Source organism: Arachis ipaensis, chromosome B7, assembly GCF_059453495.1.
Source record: "Arachis ipaensis isolate K30076 ecotype BB chromosome B7, ASM5945349v1, whole genome shotgun sequence".
NCBI classification, from domain to species: domain Eukaryota; kingdom Viridiplantae; phylum Streptophyta; class Magnoliopsida; order Fabales; family Fabaceae; genus Arachis; species Arachis ipaensis.
Window position 1 is genome coordinate 107,490,625 of NC_142442.1, and position 22,402 is coordinate 107,513,026.

The 22,402-nt window shown below is 39.6% G+C and overlaps 1 non-coding gene and 1 pseudogene across 1 annotated transcript; one reads left to right on the forward strand and one right to left on the reverse strand.

Annotated features, from left to right (window-relative positions):
* The first annotated feature begins 7,869 nt into the window (after window positions 1-7,869).
* On the forward strand, window positions 7,870-7,977 carry LOC148553648 (small nucleolar RNA R71). The gene has a single exon (XR_015893405.1). It is a non-coding gene; the product is annotated as a small nucleolar RNA R71 (small nucleolar RNA).
* An 11,005-nt stretch (window positions 7,978-18,982) lies between these two features.
* On the reverse strand, window positions 18,983-22,171 carry LOC148553649 (uncharacterized; annotated as a pseudogene).
* Between the last annotated feature and the right edge of the window lie 231 nt (window positions 22,172-22,402).

Consider the following 22,402-nt stretch of genomic DNA (forward strand, 5'->3'; position numbering starts at 1 on the left):
CGGTGCGTGCAAAGAAGAGTGGTGCACGAAATTGTGATCATCAATGACGCCATCATCATGGTACGCACAATTGTAATCTCAACTCTTTGTCATAACTCCACACAACTAACTAGCAAGTGCACTGGGTCGTCCAAGTAATAAACCTTACGTGAGTAAGGATCGATCCCACGGAGATTGTCGGCTTGAAGCAAGCTATGGTCATCTTGTAAATCTCAGTCAGGTGGATTCAAATGGTTATGGAGAATTGATAATTAAAATATGAATAAAACATAAAATAAAGATAGAGATACTTATGTAATTCATTGGTGAGAATTTCAGATAAGCGTATGAAGATGCTTTGTTCCTTATGAACCTCTGCTTTCCTATTGCCTTCTTCCAATCATTCATACTCCTTTCCATGGCAAGCTGTATGTTGGGTTTCACCGTTGTCAATGGCTACCTCCCATCCTCTCAGTGAAAATGTTCCAAATGTGCTGTCACCGCACGGCTAATCAACTGTTGGTTCTCGATCATGTTGGAATAGGATCCATTGATCCTTTTGCGTCTGTCACTACGCCCAACACTCACGAGTTTGAAGCTCGTCACAGTCATCCCTTCCCTGATCCTACTCGGAATACCACAGACAAGGTTTAGACTTTTCGGATCTCAGGAATGGCCGCCAATTGATTCTAGCCTATACCACGAAGGTTCTAATCTTAGATTAGAAACCCAAGAGATACACATTCAAGCTTGTTTGCATGTAGAACGGAAGTGGTTGTCAGGCACGCGTTCATAGGTGAGAATGGTGATAAGTGTCACGGATCATCACATTCATCATGTTGAAGAACGAATGGATATCTTAGAATAGAAATAGGCTTGAGTTGAATAGAAAAACAATAGTACTTTGCATTAATTCATGAGGAATAGCAGAGCTCCACACCTTAATCTATGGTGTGTAGAAACTCCACCGATGAAAATACAAAAGTGATAATGGTGATCATTGGCTTCGGCTCCAGAGAGGGAACCAAAAGAACCAAGATCAAAAGTATGATCAAGTGTGTCAAATACAATAGCAAAAGGTCCTATTTGTAGAAAACTAGTAACCTAGGGTTTACAGAAATGAGTAAATGATGCAGAATCCACTTCAGGGCCCACTTGGTGTGTGCTTGGGCTGAGCGTTGAAGCTTTCACGTGTAGAGGCTTTTCTTGGAGTTAAACTCCAATTTTTGTGCCAGTTTGGGCGTTTAACTCCAGCTTTTATGCCAGTTCTAGCGTTTTGACGCCAGAATTTCTATGCTGACTTGGAACGCCGGTTTGGGCCATCAAATCTCGGGCAAAGTATGGACTATTATATATTTCTGGAAAGCCCAAGATATCTACTTTTCAACACAATTGAGAGCGTGCCAATTGGGCTTCTGTATCTCTAGAAAATCCACTTAGAGTGCAGGGAGGTCAGAATCCAACAGCATCTGCAGTCTTTTTTCAGCCTCTGAATCAGATTTTTGCTCAGGTCCCTCAATTTCAGCCAGAAAATACCTGAAATCACAGAAAAACACAAAAAATCATAGTAAAGTCCAGAAATGTGATTTTTATTTAAAAACTAATAAAAACATAATAAAAACTAACTAAAATATACTAAAAACATACTAAAAACAATGCCAAAAAGCGTATAAATTATCCGCTCATCACAACACCAAACTTTAATTGTTGCTTGTCCCCAAGCAACTGAAAATCAAATAGGATAAAAAGACGAGAATATACTATAAATTCCAAAATATCAATGAAACTTAGCTCCAATTAGATGAGCGGGACTAGTAGCTTTTTGCCTCTGAACAGTTTTGGCATCTCACTTTATCCCTTGAAGTTCAGAATGATTGGCATCTATAGGAACTCAGAATTCAGACAGTGTTATTGATTCTCCTAGTTCAGTATGTTGATTCTTGAACACAGCTACTTTATGAGTCTTGGCCGTGACCCTAAGCATTTTGTTTTCCAGTATTACCACCGGATACATAAATGCCACAGACACATAACTGGGTGAACCTTTTCAGATTGTGACTCAGCTTTGCTAGAGTCCCCAATTAGAGGTGTCCAGAGCTCTTAAGCACACTCTTTTTGCTTTGGACCACGACTTTAACCGCTCAGTCTCAAGTTTTTACTTGACACCTTCACGCCACAAGCACATGGTTAGGGACAGCTTGGTTTAGCCGCTTAGGCCAGGATTTTCTTCCTTTAGGCCCTCTTATCCACTGATGCTCAAAGCCTTGGATCCTTTTTATTTTACCCTTGCCTTTTGGTTTAAAGGGCTATTGGCTTTTTCTGCTTGCTTTTTTTTTTCTTTTTCTTTCTTTCTTTTATTTTTTCGCCATTTTTTTCTGCAAGCTTTTCACTGTTTTTTCTTGCTTCAAGAATCAATTTTATGATTTTTTCAGATTATCAATAACATTTCTCCTTTTTCATTATTCTTTCAAGAGCCAACAATTTTAACATTCATAAATAAAAAATTCAAAAATATGCACTGTTCAAGCATTCATTCAGAAAACAAAAAGTATTGTCACCACATCAAAATAATTAAACTAGTTTCAAGGATGAATTCAAAATCATGTACTTCTTGTTCTTTTGTGATTAAAACATTTTTCTTTTAAGAAAGGTGATGGATTCATAGGACATTCATAGCTTTAAGACATAGACACTAAGACACTAATGATCATGTAATAAAGACACAAACATAGATAAGCATAAAGCATAAAAATTCGAAAAATAGAAAATAAAGAACAAGGAAATTAAAGAACGGGTCCACCTTAGTGATGGCGGCTAGTTCTTTCTCTTGAAGATCTTATGGAGTGCTTGAGCTCCTCAATGTCTCTTCCTTGCCTTTGTTGCTCCTCTCTCATGATTCTTTGATCTTCTCTAATTTCATGAAGGAGGATAGAATGCTCTTGGTGTTCCACCCTTAGTTGTCCCATATTGGAACTTAATTCTCCTAGGGAGGTGTTAATTTGCTCCCAATAATTTTATGGAGGAAAATGTATCCCTTGAGACATCTCAGGGATTTCCTGATGAGGAATTTCCTCATGCTCTTGTCCATGAGTGGGATCTCTTGTTTGCTCCATCCTTTTCTTAGTGATGGGCTTGTCCTCATCAATGAGGATGTCTTCCTCTATGTCAATTCCAGCTGAATTGAAAAGGTGACAAATGAGATGAGGGAAGGCTAACCTTGACAAAGTAGAGGACTTGTCCGCCACCTTGTAGAGTTCTAGGGATATAACCTCATGAACTTCTACTTCCTCTCCAATCATGATGCTATGGATCATGATAGCCCGGTCTATAGTAACTTCAGACCGGTTGCTAGTGGGAATAATTGTGCGTTGGATGAACTCCAACCATCCCCTAGCCACGGGCTTGAGGTCATGCCTTCTTAGTTGAACCGGCTTCCCTCTTGAATCTTTCTTCCATTGAGCGCCTTCTTCACAAATGTCTATGAGGACTTGGTCCAACCTTTGATCAAAGTTGACCCTTCTAGTGTAGGGGCGTGCATCTCCTTGCATCATGGGCAAGTTGAATGTCAACCTTACATTTTCCAGACTGAAATCTAAGTATTTCTCCCGAACCATTGTAAGCCAATTCTTTGGGTCTGGGTTCACACTTTGATCATGGTTCTTGGTGATCCATGCATTGGCATAGAACTCTTGAACCATTAAGATTCTGACTTGTTGAATGGGGTTGGTGAAAACTTCCCAACCTCTTCTTCGAATCTCATGTCGGATCTCCGGGTATTCACCCTTTTTGAGCTTGAAAGGGACCTCAGGGATTGAAAGAACTGAAGATTGATGGTTTAGAAGTTATAGTAAACTCTCATTGCAAGTATAGTTACTAAACCAAACAATCAACCTTTCTTACAAATGTTTTGGTTGTCACAAGTAACAAAACCCTAAATAAATTAATAACCGAAGTATTTAAACCTCGGTCGTCTTCTCAAGGAACTGCAGGGAAGTATGTTCTTATTATTGGTTATGAAGATTGTAAATTGGGGTTTTTAAGATGAGGGACAAGTAATTTAAATTGCAATTGAAATAAGTGAAAGACTGTAAAGTAAATAAATAACTGTAAAACAAACTTTTGGCAAGGTATGAGAAATTAGAAGTCCTATCCTAGTTATCCTTATCAATGATGATGAAGATTGAATCTTAATTCCACTCAGTTAGTCTTTACTTAAAGTAAAGAAAGGTCAAGTGACTAATTAGTTTGATCTTCAAATCCTAGTTAATCCCTAAGGAAAGATTGGGATTATTGAAGTTCAATTCAATTAGCAATGATAACAATTATCAATCATGTTTGAGTTTGAAAACTCCTGAGTTACTGATTTCTTAGCCAAGACCAAAAGGAGAAAAATAAATCTACTGGAATAAAAATGTCTTCAGATTGGAAGCAACAGTAACATAAATAAAAGAGAGCAATAATAAACTGAAATACCTCAAATAACATTAATTCAAAGAATAATCTGTAACATAGAAGAATTTATAAATTAAATTAAGAAAATAAGTAATTAAAAAGGAATGTTGAACCTGATAAAAAGAGATAATCCTGAAAGCGAATAAAATCCTAAATCTAAATCCTAATCTTAAAGAGAGAGGAGAGAACCTCTCTCAAAACTAAATCTAAATCATGAAAAGTAACTAATTGGAGACTCTCCCTGAATGGATGCATTCCGCCACTTCATAACCTCTGATCTGTGCCTTCTGAACTTGGATTTGGGCCAAAAAGGGCTTAAGAAATCGCTGGGAGTATTTTCTGTACTTTCTGGTGCGTGGCCTCTGTCACGCATCCGCGTGGGTCACGCGGTCACGTCATTTGGGGTTTTCTTTGTCACGCGATCGCTTCAATTATGCATCCGCATCATATACGTTTCACTCAAGGTGCACGATCGTGTCATTCACGCGGTCGCGTCACTACCATTTCGCGCTGGCATGCGGTCGCGTCGTCCATGCGAACGTGTCACTGCCAGTTTCTTCAAAAACTCCATTTTGTGCTTTCCTTCCATTTTTGTATGTTTCCTTTCCATCCTTTAAGTCTTCCTGCCTTAGAAGATCTGAAACTATTCAACACACGAATCACGGCATCGAATGGAAATAAAGGGTAGTTAAAATAATTACTTTTAAAGCATAGGAAACATGTTTTTCACATACATCACATAATAAAGAAGAGAAAGTAAAAACCATGCAATTAACATGAATAAGTGAGTGAAGAATTGAATAAATCACTTAAATTAGGCACAAAATATATCATAAAATATAGGTTTATCAGGGATCACCTTCTTCTTGGCCACAACTTCATAGAAGTGGTCTTGATGCACCCTTGAGATAAATCTCTCCATCTCCTATGACTCGGAGGTGGAAGCTTTTGCCTTCTCTTTCCTCTTTCTAGAGGTTTCTCCGGCCTTAGGTGCCATAAATGGTTATGGAAAAACAAAAAGCAACGCTTTTACCACACCAAAATTAGAATGTTTGCTCGTCCTCGAGCAAAAGAAGAAGGAATAGAGTAGAAGAAGAAGAAATAGAGGAGATGGAGGGGGGGGTTAGTATTTCAGCCAAGGGGGAGAAGTAGTGTTTAAGATGTGTGAAAATAAAGGGGTGAAGATGGGTTTATATAGGAGTGGGGAGAGGGTAAGGTTCGGCCATGTATGGGTGGGTTTGGGAGCGAAAGTGATTTGAATTTGAATGGTGAGGTAGGTGGGGTTTATGATGGATGGATGTGGATTGGTGAAGGGTTTATGGAGAAGAGGGTAGGATTTGATAGGTGAGGGGTTTTTGGGGAAGAGGTATTGAGGTGATTGGTGAAGGATATTTGGGGAAGAGTATTATGAAAAGGCGTGAAGAAGAGAGAGAGTGAGTTGAGGTTGGTGGGGATCCTGTGGGGTCCACAAATCCTGAGGTGTCAAGGATTTCTCATCCCTGTACCAATTAGGCTTGCAAAACGCCCTTTGCTGCCAATCCTGGCATTAAACGCCAGGTTGCTGCCCATTTCTGGCATTTAACGCCAACTTCTTACCCTTTTCTGGCGTTAAACACCAGTCTGGTGCCCATTTCTGGCGTTAAATGCCCAGAATGGTGCCAGACTGGGTGTTTAACGCCCATTCTGCTGCCCTTACTGGCGTTTAAACGCCAGTAGGCTTCTCCTCTAGGGTGTGCTATTTTTCATTCTATTTTTCAGTTTGTTTTTGCTTTTTCAGTTATTTTTGTGACTTCACATGATCATCAACCTACAGAAAACATAAAATAACAATGGAAAATAGAAATTTAACATAGATAGGTAAAAATGGGTTACCCCCCAACAAGTGCTTCTTTAATGTCAGTAGCTTGACAGTGGGCTCTCATGGAGCCTCACAGATACTCAGAGCATGATGATGGCCTTTTAACACCAAACTTAGAGTTTGGTTGTGGCCTTCCAACACCAAATTTAGAGTTTGAATGTAGGGGTTTTGTTTGACTCTGTATTGAGAGAAGCTTTTTATGCTTCTTCTCCTCTGTCAACATCAATCACAGCTTCTGCTGTGGCTAGGAAGGGTCTGCCAAGGATGATGGATTCATCCATACACTTCCCAGTATCTAGGATTATGAAATCAGCAGGGATATAGTGGTCTTCAACCTTTACCAAGACATCCTCTACAAGTCCATAAGCCTGTTTCCTTGAATTGTCTGCCATCTCTAGTGAGATTCTTGCAGCTTGTACCTCAAGGATCCCTAACTTATCCATTACAGAGAGAGGCATGAGTTTATGCTTGACCCTAGGTCACACAGAGCCTTCTCAAAGGTCATGGTGCTTATGGTACAAGGTATTGAGAACTTTCCAGGATCTTGTCTCTTCAAAGGTAATTTTTGCCTAGTCAAGTCATCCAGTTGTTTGGTGAGCAAGGGGGTTCATTCTCCCAAATCTCATTACCAAATAGCTTGGCATTTAGCTTCATGATTGCTCCAAGTAAATTCAATGGAATCTCTATGGTCTCAGTGTGAGGCTCAGATTCCCATGGTTCCTCATTAGGGAACTCCTTGGAGGCCAGTGGATGTCCATTGAGGTCTTCCTCAGTGGAGATCACTGCCTCTTCCTCCTCTCCAGGTTCGGCCGTGTGGGTTATGTTGATGGCCTTGCACTCTCCTTTTGGATTCTCTTCTGTATTGCTTGGAAGAGTACTAGGAGGGATCTCAGTAACTTTCTTACTCAGCTGACCCACTTGTGCCTCCAAATTTCTAATGGAGGACCTTGTTTCAGTCATGAAACTTTGAGTAGTTTTAATTAAATCAGAGACTATAGTTGCTAATTCAGAGTGGTTCTGCTTAGAATTCTCTATTTGTTGCTGAGAAGATGATGGAAAAGGTTTGCCATTACTAAACCTATTTCTTCCACCATTATTGTTGTTGACGCCTTGTTGAGGCCTCTGTTGATCCTTCCATGAGAGGTTTGGATGATTTCTCCATGAAGGATTATAGGTGTTTCCGTAGGATTCTCCCATGTAATTCACCTCTTCCATTTCTGGGTTCTCAGGATCATAAGCTTCTTCTTCAGATGAAGCTTCTTTGGTACTGACTGTTGCTGCTTGCATTCCAGACAGATCTGAGAAATCATATTGACTTGCTGAGTCAATATTTTGTTCTGAGCCAATATGGCATTCAGAGTATCAATCTCAAGAACTCCTTTCTTCTGACTTGTCCCATTATTCACAGGATTCCTTTCAGAGGTGTACATGAATTGGTTATTTACAACCATTTCAATGAGTTCCTGAGCTTCTGTAGGCATCTTCTTCAGATGAAGAGATCCTCCAGCAGAGCTGTCCAATGACATTTTGGACAGTTCAGACAAACCATCATAGAAGATACCTATGATGCTCCATTCCGAAAGCATGTCAGAAGGACACATTCTGATTAATTGCTTGTATCTTTCCCAAGCTTCATAGAGGGATTCACCTTCCTTCTGTCTGAAGGTTTGGACTTCCACTCTAAGCTTGCTCAATTTTTGAGGTGGAAAGAACTTTGCCAAGAAGGCATTGACTAGCTTTTCCCAAGAGTTCAGGCTTTCTTTAGGTTGTGAATCTAACCATGTTCTAGTTCTGTCTCTTACAGCAAAGGGAAAGAGCATAAGCTTGTAGACCTCGGGATCAACCCCATTGGTCTTGACAGTGTCACAGATTTGCAAGAATTCAGCTACGAACTGATGAGGATCTTCCAATGGAAGTCCATGAAACTTGCAATTGTTGTTGTTTTCGGCTGCCATGGCTTCTTCTTGTTTGAAAGTTTCTGTTAGGTCCTCTATAGAGAGTTGTACTTTAGCTTCTTTTAGCTTTCTCTTTGGTGCACGAATTGTGAATCACACTTTTCACAACGCGTACCACTAACCAGCAAGTGCACTGGGTCGTCCAAGTAATACCTCACGTGAGTAAGGGTCGAATCCCACGGAGATTGTTGGTTTGAAGCAATCTATGGTTATCTTGTAAATCTTAGTTAGGAAGTCAATTATGTTTATCAGTTGAATTGCGAATAACCAAGAAAGCATAAATTAAAGGTTACTTGTTGTGCAGTAATGGAGAATATGTTGGAGTTTTGGAGATGCTTTGTCTTCTGAATCTCTGCTTTCCTCTGTCTTCTGATTCACGCACGCACGTCCTCCTATGGCAAGCTGTGTGTTGGTGGATCACCGTTGTCAATGGCTACCTTCCATCCTTCCAGTGAAAACTACGCTCACGCGCTCTGTCACAGCACGGCTAATCACCGGTTGGTTCTCGATCCGGTTGGAATAGGATTTATTATCCTTTTGCGTCTGTCACTAACGCCCAGCCTTCAGGAGTTTGAAGCTCGTCACAGTCATTCAATCTTTGAATCCTACTCGGAATACCACAGACAAGGTTTAGACTTTCCGGATTCTCATGAATGCCGCCATCAGTTCTAGCTTATACCACGGAGATTCTGATTAAGGAATCTAAGAGATCCTCATTCAATCGTATATAGAACGGAGGTGGTTGTCAGGCACACGTTCATGATTTGAGGAAGGTGATGAGTGTCACAGATCATCACCTCCATCACAGTTAAGCGCGAATGAACATCTTAGATAGGAACAAGCGTGTTTGAATGGAAAACAGAAATACTTGCATTAATTCATCGAGACACAGCAGAGCTCCTCACCCCCAACAATGGGGTTTAGAGACTCATGCCATCAGAGAATACAAAGTTTAGATCTGAAATGTCATGAGATACAAGATAAGTCTCTAAAAGTTGTTTAAATACTAAACTAGTAGCCTAGGTTTACAAAAATTGGATAAACTATGATGGATGATGCAGAGATCCACTTCTGGGGCCCACTTGGTGTGTGCTGGGGCTGAGACTTAAGCAATTCACGTGCAGAGGCCATTTGTGGAGTTGAACGCCAGTTTTTATGCCAGTTTGGGCGTTCAACTCCAGCTTTTGATCCTTTTCTGGCGCTGGACGCCAGAATTGGGCAGAGAACTGGCGTTGAACGCCAGTTTACGTCGTCTATTATTGTGAAAAGTATGGACTATTATATATTGCTGGAAAGCCCTGGATGTCTACTTTCCAACGCAATTGGAAGCACGCCATTTCGAGTTCTGTAGCTCCAGAAAATTCACTTTGAGTGCAGGGAGGTCAGAATCCAACAGCATCAGCAGTCCTTTTTCAGCCTGAATCAGATTTTTGCTCAGCTCCTTCAATTTCAGCCAGAAAAATACCTGAAATTACAGAAAAACACAAAACTCATAGTAAAGTCCAGAAATATGAATTTTTCCTAAAAACTAATAAAAATAGACTAAAAACTAACTAAAACATACTCAAAACTATATGAAATTATCCCCAAAAAGCGTATAAAATATTCGCTCATCACAACACCAAACTTAAACTGTTGCTTGTCCTCAAGCAACTAGACAAATAAAATAGAAGACTAATAGGTTGAGAAGCAATAATATCTCAGAGTTTTTGATTGAAGCTCAGATCCTAATTAGATGAGCGGGACTAGTAGCTTTTTGCTTCTGAACAGTTTTGGCATCTCACTTTATCCATTGAAGCTCAGAGTGATTGGCATCTATAGGAACTCAGAATTCAGATAGTGTTATTGATTCTCTTAGTTCAGTGTGAAGATTCTTGAACACAGCTTCTTTATGAGTCTTGGCCGTGGCCCTAAGCACTTTGTTTTCCAGTATTACTACCGGATACATAAATGCCACAGACACATAACTGGGTGAACCTTTTCAGATTGTGACTCAGCTTTGCTAAAGTCCCCAATTAGAGGTGTCCAGAGTTCTTAAGCACACTCTTCTTTTTGCTTTGGACCTTGACTTTAACCGCTCAGTCTCAAGTTTTCACTTGACACCTGCACGCCACAAGCACATGGAAAGAAATTGTTTTTAAAAAGATATGATTGAAGAGATATGATTTGAAAAAGATTTGATTTTGAAAAATTATGAATATTTGAAAAAGATTTGAATTAAAAACAAAATCTTCCTTCTAGTGTCCTCCTGGCGTTAAACGCCCAGAATGGCATCCATTATGGCGTTTAACGCCCAAAATGCTACCTTTTTGGGCGTTTAACGCCCAGCCAGGTACCCTGGCTGACGTTTAAACGCCAGTTTTCCTTTCTCACTGGGCATTTTGAACACCCAGCTTTTTCTCTGTAATTCCTCTGCTGCATGTTCTGAATCTTCAATTCTCTGTATTATTGACTTGAAAAGACATGGTTGAAAAACTAAGATTAAACAAATAATGCATGCAGGACACCAAACTTAGAAGTTTGTATACTAAGGACTATAACAATTTGAAAATGCATATGAGAAACAACAAAAGACACAAAACAAGAGAATTTAAAGATCAGAGTAAGGAAATCATCAAGAACAACTTGACGATCAATGAAGAACATAATGCATGTAATTTTCGAAAATTAGAAGAATGCAATTGACACCAAACTTAAGATTAGATACTAGACTCAAACAAGAAACATAAAATATTTTTTATTTTAAGATTTTATAAATTTTTTTTGTAATTTTTTCAAAAATTAAGTGAAAAAAAGAGAAAAAAGGACTTCAAAATTCTTAATGAGAATTCCAGGAATCATGCAATGTTAGTCTAAAACTCCGGTCCAGGAATTAGACATGGCTTACTAGCCAGCCAAGCTTTCAGTGAAAATTTCGGTCCAAAACACTAGACATGGCCAATGGCCAGCCAAGCTTTAGCAAATCATTACGTTCAATAGCAAGATTGATAGAAATCAACAAAGCCCTTGTGATGATAAGTTGAAACCTCGGTCCAAAAGATTAGACATGGCTTCTCAGCTAGCCAGACTTCAACAAATCATCATGAAACTCTAGAATTCATTCTTAAAAGTTCTGAAGAACAAAATAGAAATGAAAGTTTTTTTTTTGAAATTTTTCGAAAATTAAAAGGTAAAAAGCTTAAACATAAAATAAAATTACCTAATCTGAGCAACAAGATGAACCGTCAGTTGTCCAAACTCGAACAATCCCCGGCAATGGCGCAAAAAACTTGGTGCACGAAATTGTGATCATCAATGGCGCCAACATCATGGTACGCGCAATTGTAATCTCAACTCTTTGTCACAACTCCGCACAACTAACCAGCAAGTGCACTGGGTCGTCCAAGTAAAAAACCTTACGTGAGTAAGGGTCGATCCCACAGAGATTGTCGGTTTGAGGCAAGCTATGGTCATCTTGTAAATCTCAGTCAGGCAGATTCAAATGGTTATGGAGAATTGATAATTAAAATATGAATAAAACATAAAATAAAGATAGAGATACTTATGTAATTCATTGGTGAGAATTTCAGATAAGCGTATGAAGATGCTTTGTTCCTTCTGAACCTCTGCTTTCCTATTACCTTCTTCCAATCATTCATACTCCTTTCCATGGCAAGCTGTATGTTGGGTTTCACTGTTGTCAATGGCTACCTCCCGTCCTCTCAGTGAAAATGTTCCAAATGCGCTGTCACCGCACGGCTAATCAGCTGTTGGTTCTCAATCATGTTGGAATAGGATCCATTGATCCTTTTACGTCTGTCACTACGCCCAACACTCGCGAGTTTGAAGCTCGTCACAGTCATCCCTTCCCTGATCCCACTCGGAATACCACAGACAAGGTTTAGACTTTTCGGATCTCAGGAATGGCTGCCAATTGATTCTAGCCTATACCACGAAGGTTCTAATCTTAGATTAGAAACCCAAGAGATACACATTCAAGCTTGTTTGCATGTAGAACGGAAGTGGTTGTCAGGCACGCGTTCATAGGTGAGAATGGTGATGAGTGTCACGGATCATCACATTCATCAAGTTGAAGAATGAATGGATATCTTAGAACAGAAATAGGCTTGAGTTGAATAGAAAAATAATAGTACTTTGCATTAATTCATGAGGAACAGCATAGCTCCACACCTTAATCTATGGTGTGTAGAAACTCCACCGTTGGAAATACAAAAGTGATAATGGTGATCATTGGCTTCGGCCCCAGAGAGGGAACCAGAAGAACCAAGATCAAAAGTATGATCAAGTGTGTCAAATACAATAGCAAAAGGTCCTATTTGTAGAAAACTAGTAACCTAGGGTTTACAGAAATGAGTAAATGATGCAGAATCCACTTCAGGGCCCACTTGGTGTGTGCTTGGGCTGAGCGTTGAAGCTTTCACGTGTAGAGGCTTTTCTTGGAGTTAAACGCCAGCTTTTGTGCCAGTTTGGGCGTTTAACTCCAGCTTTTATGCCAGTTCTGGCGTTTTGACGCCAGAATTTCTATGCTGACTTGGAACGCCGGTTTGGGCCAACAAATCTCGAGCAAAGTATGGACTATTATATATTTCGGAATAGCCCAGGATGTCTACTTTCCAACGCAATTAAGAGCGCGCCAATTGGGTTTCTGTAGCTCCAGAAAATCCACTTCGAGTGCAGGAAGGTCAGAATCCAACAGCATCTGCAGTCCTTTTTCAGCCTCTGAATAAGATTTTTGCTCAGCTCCGTCAATTTCAGCCAGAAAATACCTGAAATCATAGTAAAACACACAAACTCATAGTAAAGTCCAGAAATATGATTTTTATTTAAAAACTAATAAAAACATAATAAAAACCAACTAAAATATACTAAAAACATACTAAAAACAATGCCAAAAAGCGTATAAATTATCCGCTCATCAAAGAGCAAGGTGGACGGGTTGCTACAATTGATGAGCTCCTTCAAAGGATTGTGTAGAGGGACTTGCTTATTTCCCCATTTAGAAGCTTTTCCTTTTCCTCTCAATGGCCAGCCTAACAGGAGAGAAAAAGGAAGAAGAATAAGCCTACGAGCAAAGATATCAAAACAAATTGAATATATGCGGGGGCTAATGCCAAATAAGAGTAGGGTTCTCAACTACATGGTAGCTACAACATGTAAGTGAGAGAGCAATATAAGCAAATGGCTTATCAACTAACACTTGATGCAAGAGTAAAATCAAAGCATAAGTAAATGCCATAAAGAGCATGTTGAGCATCAAGTTCAAACAAGAAAGAGTGGGTCATGAAAGACATGCAAGTTCATATCAATACACACAGGATGCAAGAATCATCAAAGGTTAAGCATTGACTTAGAAATTTTATCACCCATCAATATCAAACAAGTCAAGAAGCACCAAAATTAACCAAGAAAGTCTCAACAATTGAGTAGGGGAATTCAACACCAATATTAAAATAAGAAACTTAGAAAAGAAAATAAGAACAAGCTATAAAAACAAAATTAAAATGCAAAGAATGTGCGTACAACGCATGGCGCTCACGGTTCCAACATTCGCATACAACGCATGTGCGTCGGCCACGCTCATGCGTGGCGCCCCCTTTTTTTTTGAAACATAAAACAGAAACAGCGCACTCTTCTAACCTATATGCATTCTAAAGCAACCAAAATTCAAATTCAAAAAAAATCTTTTAATTTTTGAAAAATTTTCAAAGACAAAACAAACAAAACTTGCACTTTAAGCAAAATGCAATTCAAAACAACTATTCTAATCAAAATATGAATCTAATAAGAAACCTAGAAATCAAAGCAATATGTACAAGAGTATAGAAAATAAAAAAACTACCTAAAATAGCAACTCAATTCATCCATTGATTATATCTACAAGAGAATGGAAAGAGTTTACCATGATAAGATGTCTCCCACCTAGCACTTTTAGTTTAAGTCCTTAAGTTGGACAATTGGGAGGCTCCTTGTCAAGGTGGTTTATGCTTGTACTCATCCTTGAACTCCCAAGGATGCTTGCTCCTCAAACGGTTGTCAGAATTTCCAACCGACTTCACCAAGTTTGGGTGAAGTTCTTCACAAGATATGAGCTCCCAAAATTTGCATCCATGTTGTGATCTGGGATCCCATATCTTATTTTCATACCCGTCTTGTAATTGATCATCATTGTTCCATTCGGGTGGTGGGTACATAGAATTCTAATTGGAGCACCAAATTCTCCTCCTAGACCCCTTCAATTGAGCGCTAGTCTAACCTTTGCATCTACTCCTTGAAGCTTCAACCATAATGAGCCTAGATTTACATCGACAACTACTAAACATCCTCCTCTTACGCTTCATTCCACAAAGCGCCCTAAGTTGGCCATCCATTTCAAGCAAGCCAAATTCGAGTGGGATAATAAAGCTAAGAGTTATGCGTTTTACCCACTCAAATGAAGGATTAGATGGTAACTTTGGTGGGGGAGTTTCCAATGATCTTGATAAAGCATGTTCCACTCCCGTCCATCCTCTTCTAGGGGCTTCCACCACTTGACAAGGTTCTTCAATCTCTACCTCTTGCCAAGCTTCCTCAAGTTTACATTCTTCTTCACCAATCTCTTCAAGCTCTTCCCCATCACTCAAGTCATAAATAGGAGGTTGAGTGAAATCTACCTCAACATCAATTTCAAGTTCAATGGGGACAGATCCATCAAGCTCAAAAGGATCATATGTTGATGCAGGATCATCATAGATAGGGGAACTTGGTGCTTGTGCCATTTCTTCCAATTATTCACTCTCAATATGCCTTGGAGGTTGTGCACTATCCTCCTTAACATCATTTTCAAACTCCATGGAAGAAGGATCTTCAACTTGAGATTCCTCTTTGCACTCGTAATCTCCTAAATCTTCAACCACTTCCCTTGGTTCAATTATCTCTACCTCATCCTCTTATTGCACTTCTTGCTTTAACTCCTCTTCTCCACCTTGAAGCTTCAAGTTCGCTCCCTCACTATGCTCTTTAGTTGCTTCTCCACATTCAACAATGGGAGTGCCTTGATCGTATAAGTAATGTGGGAGGCCATGTTGTCAATGGCTTTCGCCATGGTGGCAACCATGACTTCCGGCTTCTTTTGTTCCTTTTGCCTCTGCTCTTGCTTTTGGATATAAGAACTAATATGTCTTTGTTGTTCTAGCATAAAGGCATTGAGAGCTTCATCCATTGAAGGAGGTAGTGGAGGAGAGGATTCGTTGTTTGGAGGAAGAGTGTCATAGTTGAAAGGTGGTTCGCATTGGTGAAAAAGTCTTGAGGTGGTGTATGAAAAAATGGTGGTTCTTGGGAGTATTGGTGTTTGAAATGTAGTGCCTCTAAGTGTGGTTCATATGGTGGTTGGAATGGTGGATATGGGTTAGGGTTATATGGAGGTGAATGGTGGTATAAGGCTTGTGAGTTTGGTGGTTGAGGGCTATATTGAGGAGGGGGTCCATAGGCATATGGTGGTGGTTGTTGATAATCACAAGGAGGTCCACCATAGCCATTGGATTGGTATGCATCATGGAATGGCTCTTGCTCATAGCACATTTGGGAAGGTTGTTGCCAAGAAGGTTGATCAATTCCTTGAGGCTTGATAGTGAAGAGTTTTGTCGTGTCGGTCTAGAATTTCTCGTATAGAAATAAGAACTTCGTTGTAAGCATAGCTCCAAACCAACAAACAATTCTCACATAAAAAATTTGAGTTGTCACAAGTACAAACCCCAATGAAAAGCTAACCGAAGTATTGAAACCTCGGGTCGTCTCACAAGGAATTGTAATGAAGTGGTCAATTATTATTGGCTATGAAAATGCAAAGGGGGGGTTTGATTTGATAAGAGGACAAGAAAATAAATGGCAAGAAAAGTAAAGACAATAATTAAAGAAAGCAAGTAATAAAGAGAGACATTCATGGCAAAGATTGAGAATATAGGCTTTCTATCCTAGTCACTAATGACAATAATTAACAAGAATTTATCTCATTTCGTTATCTCTAGCAATAGAAGAAGGTACAATATTATCTTCACATTGAGAGAACGTCAAACAAGACTAGCTAATCTCAATCCAAAAGTCCTAATCAACTCACTAATGGAATTAGCAAGACATTAGAGTCAATGGAAACAATACTAACTAACAACTCTAGATCATTAACATGAGTTGGGTATTCATGACTCAAGATTGCCTAATTCCTTTTTCCAAGCCAAGAATACTCAAAAGTCTACTCTAACATCCTTCTAAACATTTTGTCAAACACTTGGAAGGCATAAAAGGAAAGCATAATAAATTGCAAGGAAGAATAAAATCTACCAACTACCTATTGCAAGGAAATAATCATAACAACTCCAATCAACAATGAAAGAACATCAAAAATCAATTTGCATTAAAGGAGATCCAAATCCACATGAGCATTCATAAACATGAAAGGGGCATAAAAGGAGAATTAATACTACAACTAAGAGAATTAAGATGTAGGAACAAGAAATTGAAGGTAGAACAAGATGAAAACAAGAATTAAACCCTAGATCTAAGATGGAGATAAGCCTAAGAACCCTAATTCTAGAGAGAAGAGGGAGCTTCTCTCTCTAGAAACTAAACTACATGATGCCAATACTACAATTAATTGCTCACCCCTTTGCTCAAGCTTGAATTCTGCATGAAATACCCTCAGAAATGAGTTGGATTTGGGCCTGGGCAGCTCGGAAATTGCCCCCAGCGATTTCACTTTAAGTAGGTCACGTGCCGAGTGTCACACATGCGCGTGAACGATGCGTGCGTGTTGCTGGCCAAAACCTCTACTCACGCGTACGCGTGGGCAACGCGTGCGCGTGGCTCTCACTTCTCCAAATGCTCATTTCTTTTTGAATTCTCCACTTTGCATGCTTTTCTCTTCACTTCTTCCATCAAATACTTGCCTTATGAACCTGAAATCACTCAACAAACACATCAAGGCATCGAATGGAATTAAGGTGAATTAAAATCACCAATTTAAGGGCCTAAAAAGCATGTTTTTACACTTAAGCACAAATTAAGGGAGAATTACAAAACCATGCTATTTCATTGAATAAATGTGGGAAAAGGTAATAAAATCCTCCAAATTAAGCACAAGATAAACCACAAAATTGGGGTTTAACCTCCCCACACTTAAACCAAGAATGTCCTCATGCTAAACTCAAGAAAGAAACAAAGGTATCATCATTTATTCAATGCAAATAAACTATATGCAATCTTCCTACATGCAACTACCTAAATGGATGCAATTACTTGGTCAAAATAAATCAATTCCCAAGAAAACCAATATAAGCATAAGGGCTAAAACAATATCAATCAAACCAACCCACAATGAATTGAATCATTGAAAAGAACTTTAACAACTTTCAAGAAAAGGAATGATCATGGGTGAAAACATGTAATTGAGCAATCGAACCCTCACCAGATGTGTATCCGCTCTAATCACTCAAGTGTCTAGGGTTGATTCACTCAATTCTTTCCTAATCATGCTTTCCAAGATTTGTTTTTCATCTAACAATCAATAATTATTTCATGCATGCATAAAATTATCATGAGGTCTTATTCATAGGTTGTAATGGGGCTAGGGTCAAGGTAAGGATGCATATGGTCAAGTGGACTTGAAATTTGAATCTTTGATTCAGCTTAAACTTCCCACCTAACCTACATAGCAACCTATACAATTTAAAAGCTAACCTAACCACCCACTCTTCACTTATTCACATACTCATGCATTCTCTTTTTGATCACAACTCATATGCATTGATTATTATTGAACTTCACTTTGGGGCATTTTGTCCCCTTTTTATTGCCTTTCTTTTTCTTTTTCTATATTTTTTTCTTTTGATATATATATATATATATATATATATATATATATAATTTTTTTCTTTTTACAATAAAGTATATACAAAAGTATCAATGCATATGATTTTACATTTAATTAACACATGAGTATGTACCAAATTCCCAATATTTTCAATAGAAATACAAAACTACCCTTTTCTCTCAACCAATGTCCCAAGTTTCCCCATACTTATACACACACACACTAGCCTAAGCTAATCAAAGATCCAAATAAAGGACATTTATTGTTTTTCACTTTAAAGCTTGTAGTGTGCTAAAATTAAGAATAAGTGGATTTATCATAGGCTCAAAGTTGGCTAACAATGGAAGATAAAAGGTAGGCTTTTTGGGTAAGTGAGCTAAATGAAATGATGGCCTCAATCATATAAATGCATGTGTACACAGAATAATGGACATAAAGAATCAAACAAATCAAAGATCACAATCATAGGAAGAGAATAATGCACACAAAAAGGAAAAATAAGTGGTTATATGATGTAACCACACAATTAAGGCTCAAAACTCACAAGCTTATGTTCTTAGCTCAAAAACATGATCCATAATGTGTAGTTCAGGCAAGTTTTACAAAAAACTTTTCAAATCAATTGGGGGTTGCTCTCTAAGTAATTTCTTTGAAAATTTCATTATTTTGACAAAGTTTATTACCTAAATGCAATGTTGTGATTGAGAAAGATAAAAATTCCTTAGTTTCAATCAAACCAAATTCACATGCAAAAAGGGGGTAAACTAAGCTGGAGTCTTAAATGATCACCCAAAGTATAAATTCCGCCGATGACGTCGACCACCCCACACTTAGAATGAAGCATCGTCCCTGATGCTACTAGTGAGACTAGATGGAAGGATCGACATCTGCATCTGGCTATGTAGAATCCAGAATCTCTGGAGGTGCCTCTGCCAGCCTAGCCTCCTCCTCAGAATGGTCGGAAGTGTCGGAATTAGGGGGTATGATGGATACCAGTGATGCTAGCATCTGAGTTAGGCACGCAAAGTGTCGCTCGTTGTGTCGTTCACTCTGATCCATGCACTCTATAAGATGCTGAACTAGTCTGTAGGTCGGCTGGGGTGCTGATGATTGTGGTGGCTGATTAACAGCTGTGAAGGGTGTAGTAGGTCCGGCTGCAGCCAAAGAAGATGAAGGCCCAGATGCTGCTGCTGCTGCTGAGCGGCCTCTGGCTCTATGTGGGGCTGGTTTGTCGTTCACCCAGGTCCCCCACGGAATAAATCTCTCCTTTCCATGGATCGGGGGTGGCGATTCATCATCCTGATGCTATGGCACTCTGGCCCGCTGAGCCATCTCGGTAACCAACCTGGAAAATGGGAGTGTGCCTCTGACATGTGCTCGCCACATAAACTTTCTGATCAGGCGGGGAAGTACAGCTCCTTCCCCTCCATAATGCACCTGATCAGAACGAGCATGTCAACCGGGGTCTCCGGAAGTACGTGGTAGGCATAACATAATGAGCGAGAATCTGCTGCCATACCCTCGCCTCCCTAGTCAGATAATCGAACAGCATCCTTTTGGGATTCGTTTTATTGGCATCCATCTCCCAAGGGGCATCCGGGTGGGCAACTATACTCCTCAAGGCTTCATAGTCATAGGTCAGACAGTGCATCTCCACCTTAGCCTGTATAAAAGCATCTGTATCACTGGCCTTGGGCTGACAGTGGAGAGCATCCTCAATGTCAGCTTCTGTAATCAGAATCCGTCTGCCTCTCAGGTGAATCGAGTCAAGGGTCGGGCTAAAGAAATTACAATAAAACTCACGCACCCATGACTCGTTCACCCTAGCCAGCTCCCTATCCACGAAGGACAGGCACAACCTCTCAATCTGAAGCTCAATAGACTGCCTCACATCTGAAGGGATAGCCAGCTTCTTCTCCAGGTTGAGCTTTCGCTTCTAAAAAGTCGAAAAGCGGAGCTCACAGTACAGATTGGAAAACTTCTCTGCGTTGGTAGAAGGCAGGAGTTGATCCTCCTTATCATTGTCAGAGAGGTATATCTTAGAATAACTAGAGGTTGCAGAATCAATGGAAGACTGAGACTTCTTCCTCTTCCTGGAGGTAACCTTTGCTTTTCCCTTGCCTCTGTCAGACATCCTGAAAAATAGAAATAACAGGATATAGAAAATTAAGCACAGCAGAGGAGTGGAAAAACAAAGATATAGGCAGCAGACAGAAAACAGACAACAGAAAGAAATTGAGATACTCTCATAAAGTGAGTCACAGGAATGAATTCTTGGAATGCAAGCAAAACAGAATTAGACATTGATCAAAACACAATCCAAGAAATCACGTAATAATAGGAACATGCTTGTTTGTTAAGTAAAAATAATCATCATGCCTCAAAGAATATAAAAGAGTTAATGTGAAAACTAAAAAGAAGAGTTAGGGAGTCAACTAAGTCAAAGTTACAAAACTAGGTTAGAAATCAATGGCTTGACAATTATGGAACTTAACCAATGGAAGCTCAAAAAGTACAGAAAACAAGCATACTCACATTCATGAGGATGATGCAAGACACTGATGATGAAATATGGAATGCATAAAAGCATAAAAAAGGGATGCTAATCATCATCAATATTTTTGGTCACTAAGTTTGTAAAAATTGGTGTTGAAAGATTTAGGGTGTACTCATGTAACCTAAAGTGAATTGGACAATGAAAAATGGTTACATAAGTGAAATTACACCAATAATTATGACTTAGAAGAACCTCACTCAAAAGGAACAAGACTAGACCACTTGGAGGTTTAGAAAACACTTCAATGGTCAATTAGAAAAGTACAATTGAAAACGATCATGAAGGACAGAAATTGGACCTAACTTGTATGAGTTAAAACATTTAAGAGGTTCAAAGTGATTTGGTTAACTAAGGTCCTAATTGCCACAGAATTCCAACTAGTAGTCCCTTGATTCCGTTAATGCACATGAAAAGGGAACCAAGATACAAAAAATGGAAATGCTGACCAAAGTAACTTATGAATTGAACTTGGTATAAGCCAAATGAGTCTTAATTCAAAGAGTGCTAAGTTCAATTCCTAAGTTGTAAGTTAACAATAGGAAAACTCCCAAAAATTTTTGCCAGCATTCCAGCAGTAAATTGGACGTTCCCGGATGGCAATTAGCAGTAAAACACTCATATGAATTCTAAAATAATTCAAACATGTATAACAAAGAGTGATTCCATATGTTCCGGGCAGCATTAAGCAAAACAAAACAGCTTAAATCAACATGGCAGCACCCAAAATTAACAATGCAGCAATATGGAAAATCATACAATACCACATCATCAAGCACTCAATAAAACATATGGATGTTAATTATTCAGACAGCATGAACGGTGTAATTATCAGACCTAAATCCTCTAACCACATCCTAAACTACCTAACCACATGCAATTCTAACTAACCTAATCAAATAGAAATTTATCAACTAAAATTAACATGAAAAATTAATTAAACGAAAATGAAAATAGAGTAATTAACAGGGGAAGAACATGGGGAAAACCTGAAAGGGTAGAAGTAGAGAATAGAAGAGGGAAGAAAATTGAGGACAGTGCTGACTAGAGATAGTGGCTACTGATGCAGAAACAGCGCCGAAACGGTGAGAATGAGGCGTCAAGAAGGGGCACAGAGCAGAGAACAGAGGAGCAGCGTAGAAGAGGGCACCAGATTCTGCCCTGGGTGTGGAGACATTTGAGAAAGAAGGAAAAAGGGGAAAGGACAGAAGAAAGGCAGTTGTGGTGGTGATGGAAGGGAGTTTACTGGCGGCAATGAGGGACCGCGGTGGTGCTGGTGGTGGCAGAGAAGGTGAACGGTTGAGAAGGGTAAGAGAAGGGAGAAGAGGAAAAACGAGAAGAGAAGGGGAAAAGAGAATGATCGGCGGTGGGTTGGTCGCCGGAGTGGTGGCTGATAGTGGCGGTTGAAGAGACTTGGGAGTGGTTATGGTGGTTCTGGGTTTGGAGGGAGAAGAAGAGATGGAACGTTGAGAAGGGAAATGGACGTGTCTGGCTAGGGCTTGCGCGTCAAGGGTGTTAACGATTTTTTGCATCCATGCGTATGCGTTCCTGACGTGTGCGCGTGGGTGGACAGAAAAGAGAGTCGACGCGTATGCGTCATGCACGCTTTCGTGCGAAGAGAGAGAGTGCAAGTAGACGCGTACGCGTGAGATACGCGTACGTGTGGGATGGAGTTGTGCTAAAGGCACAGTTCCAACACAACTTTGGCACAAGTCCCTGGAAAATGTATGGGGGCTATGTTGGCGCGTTGACGCGTACACGTG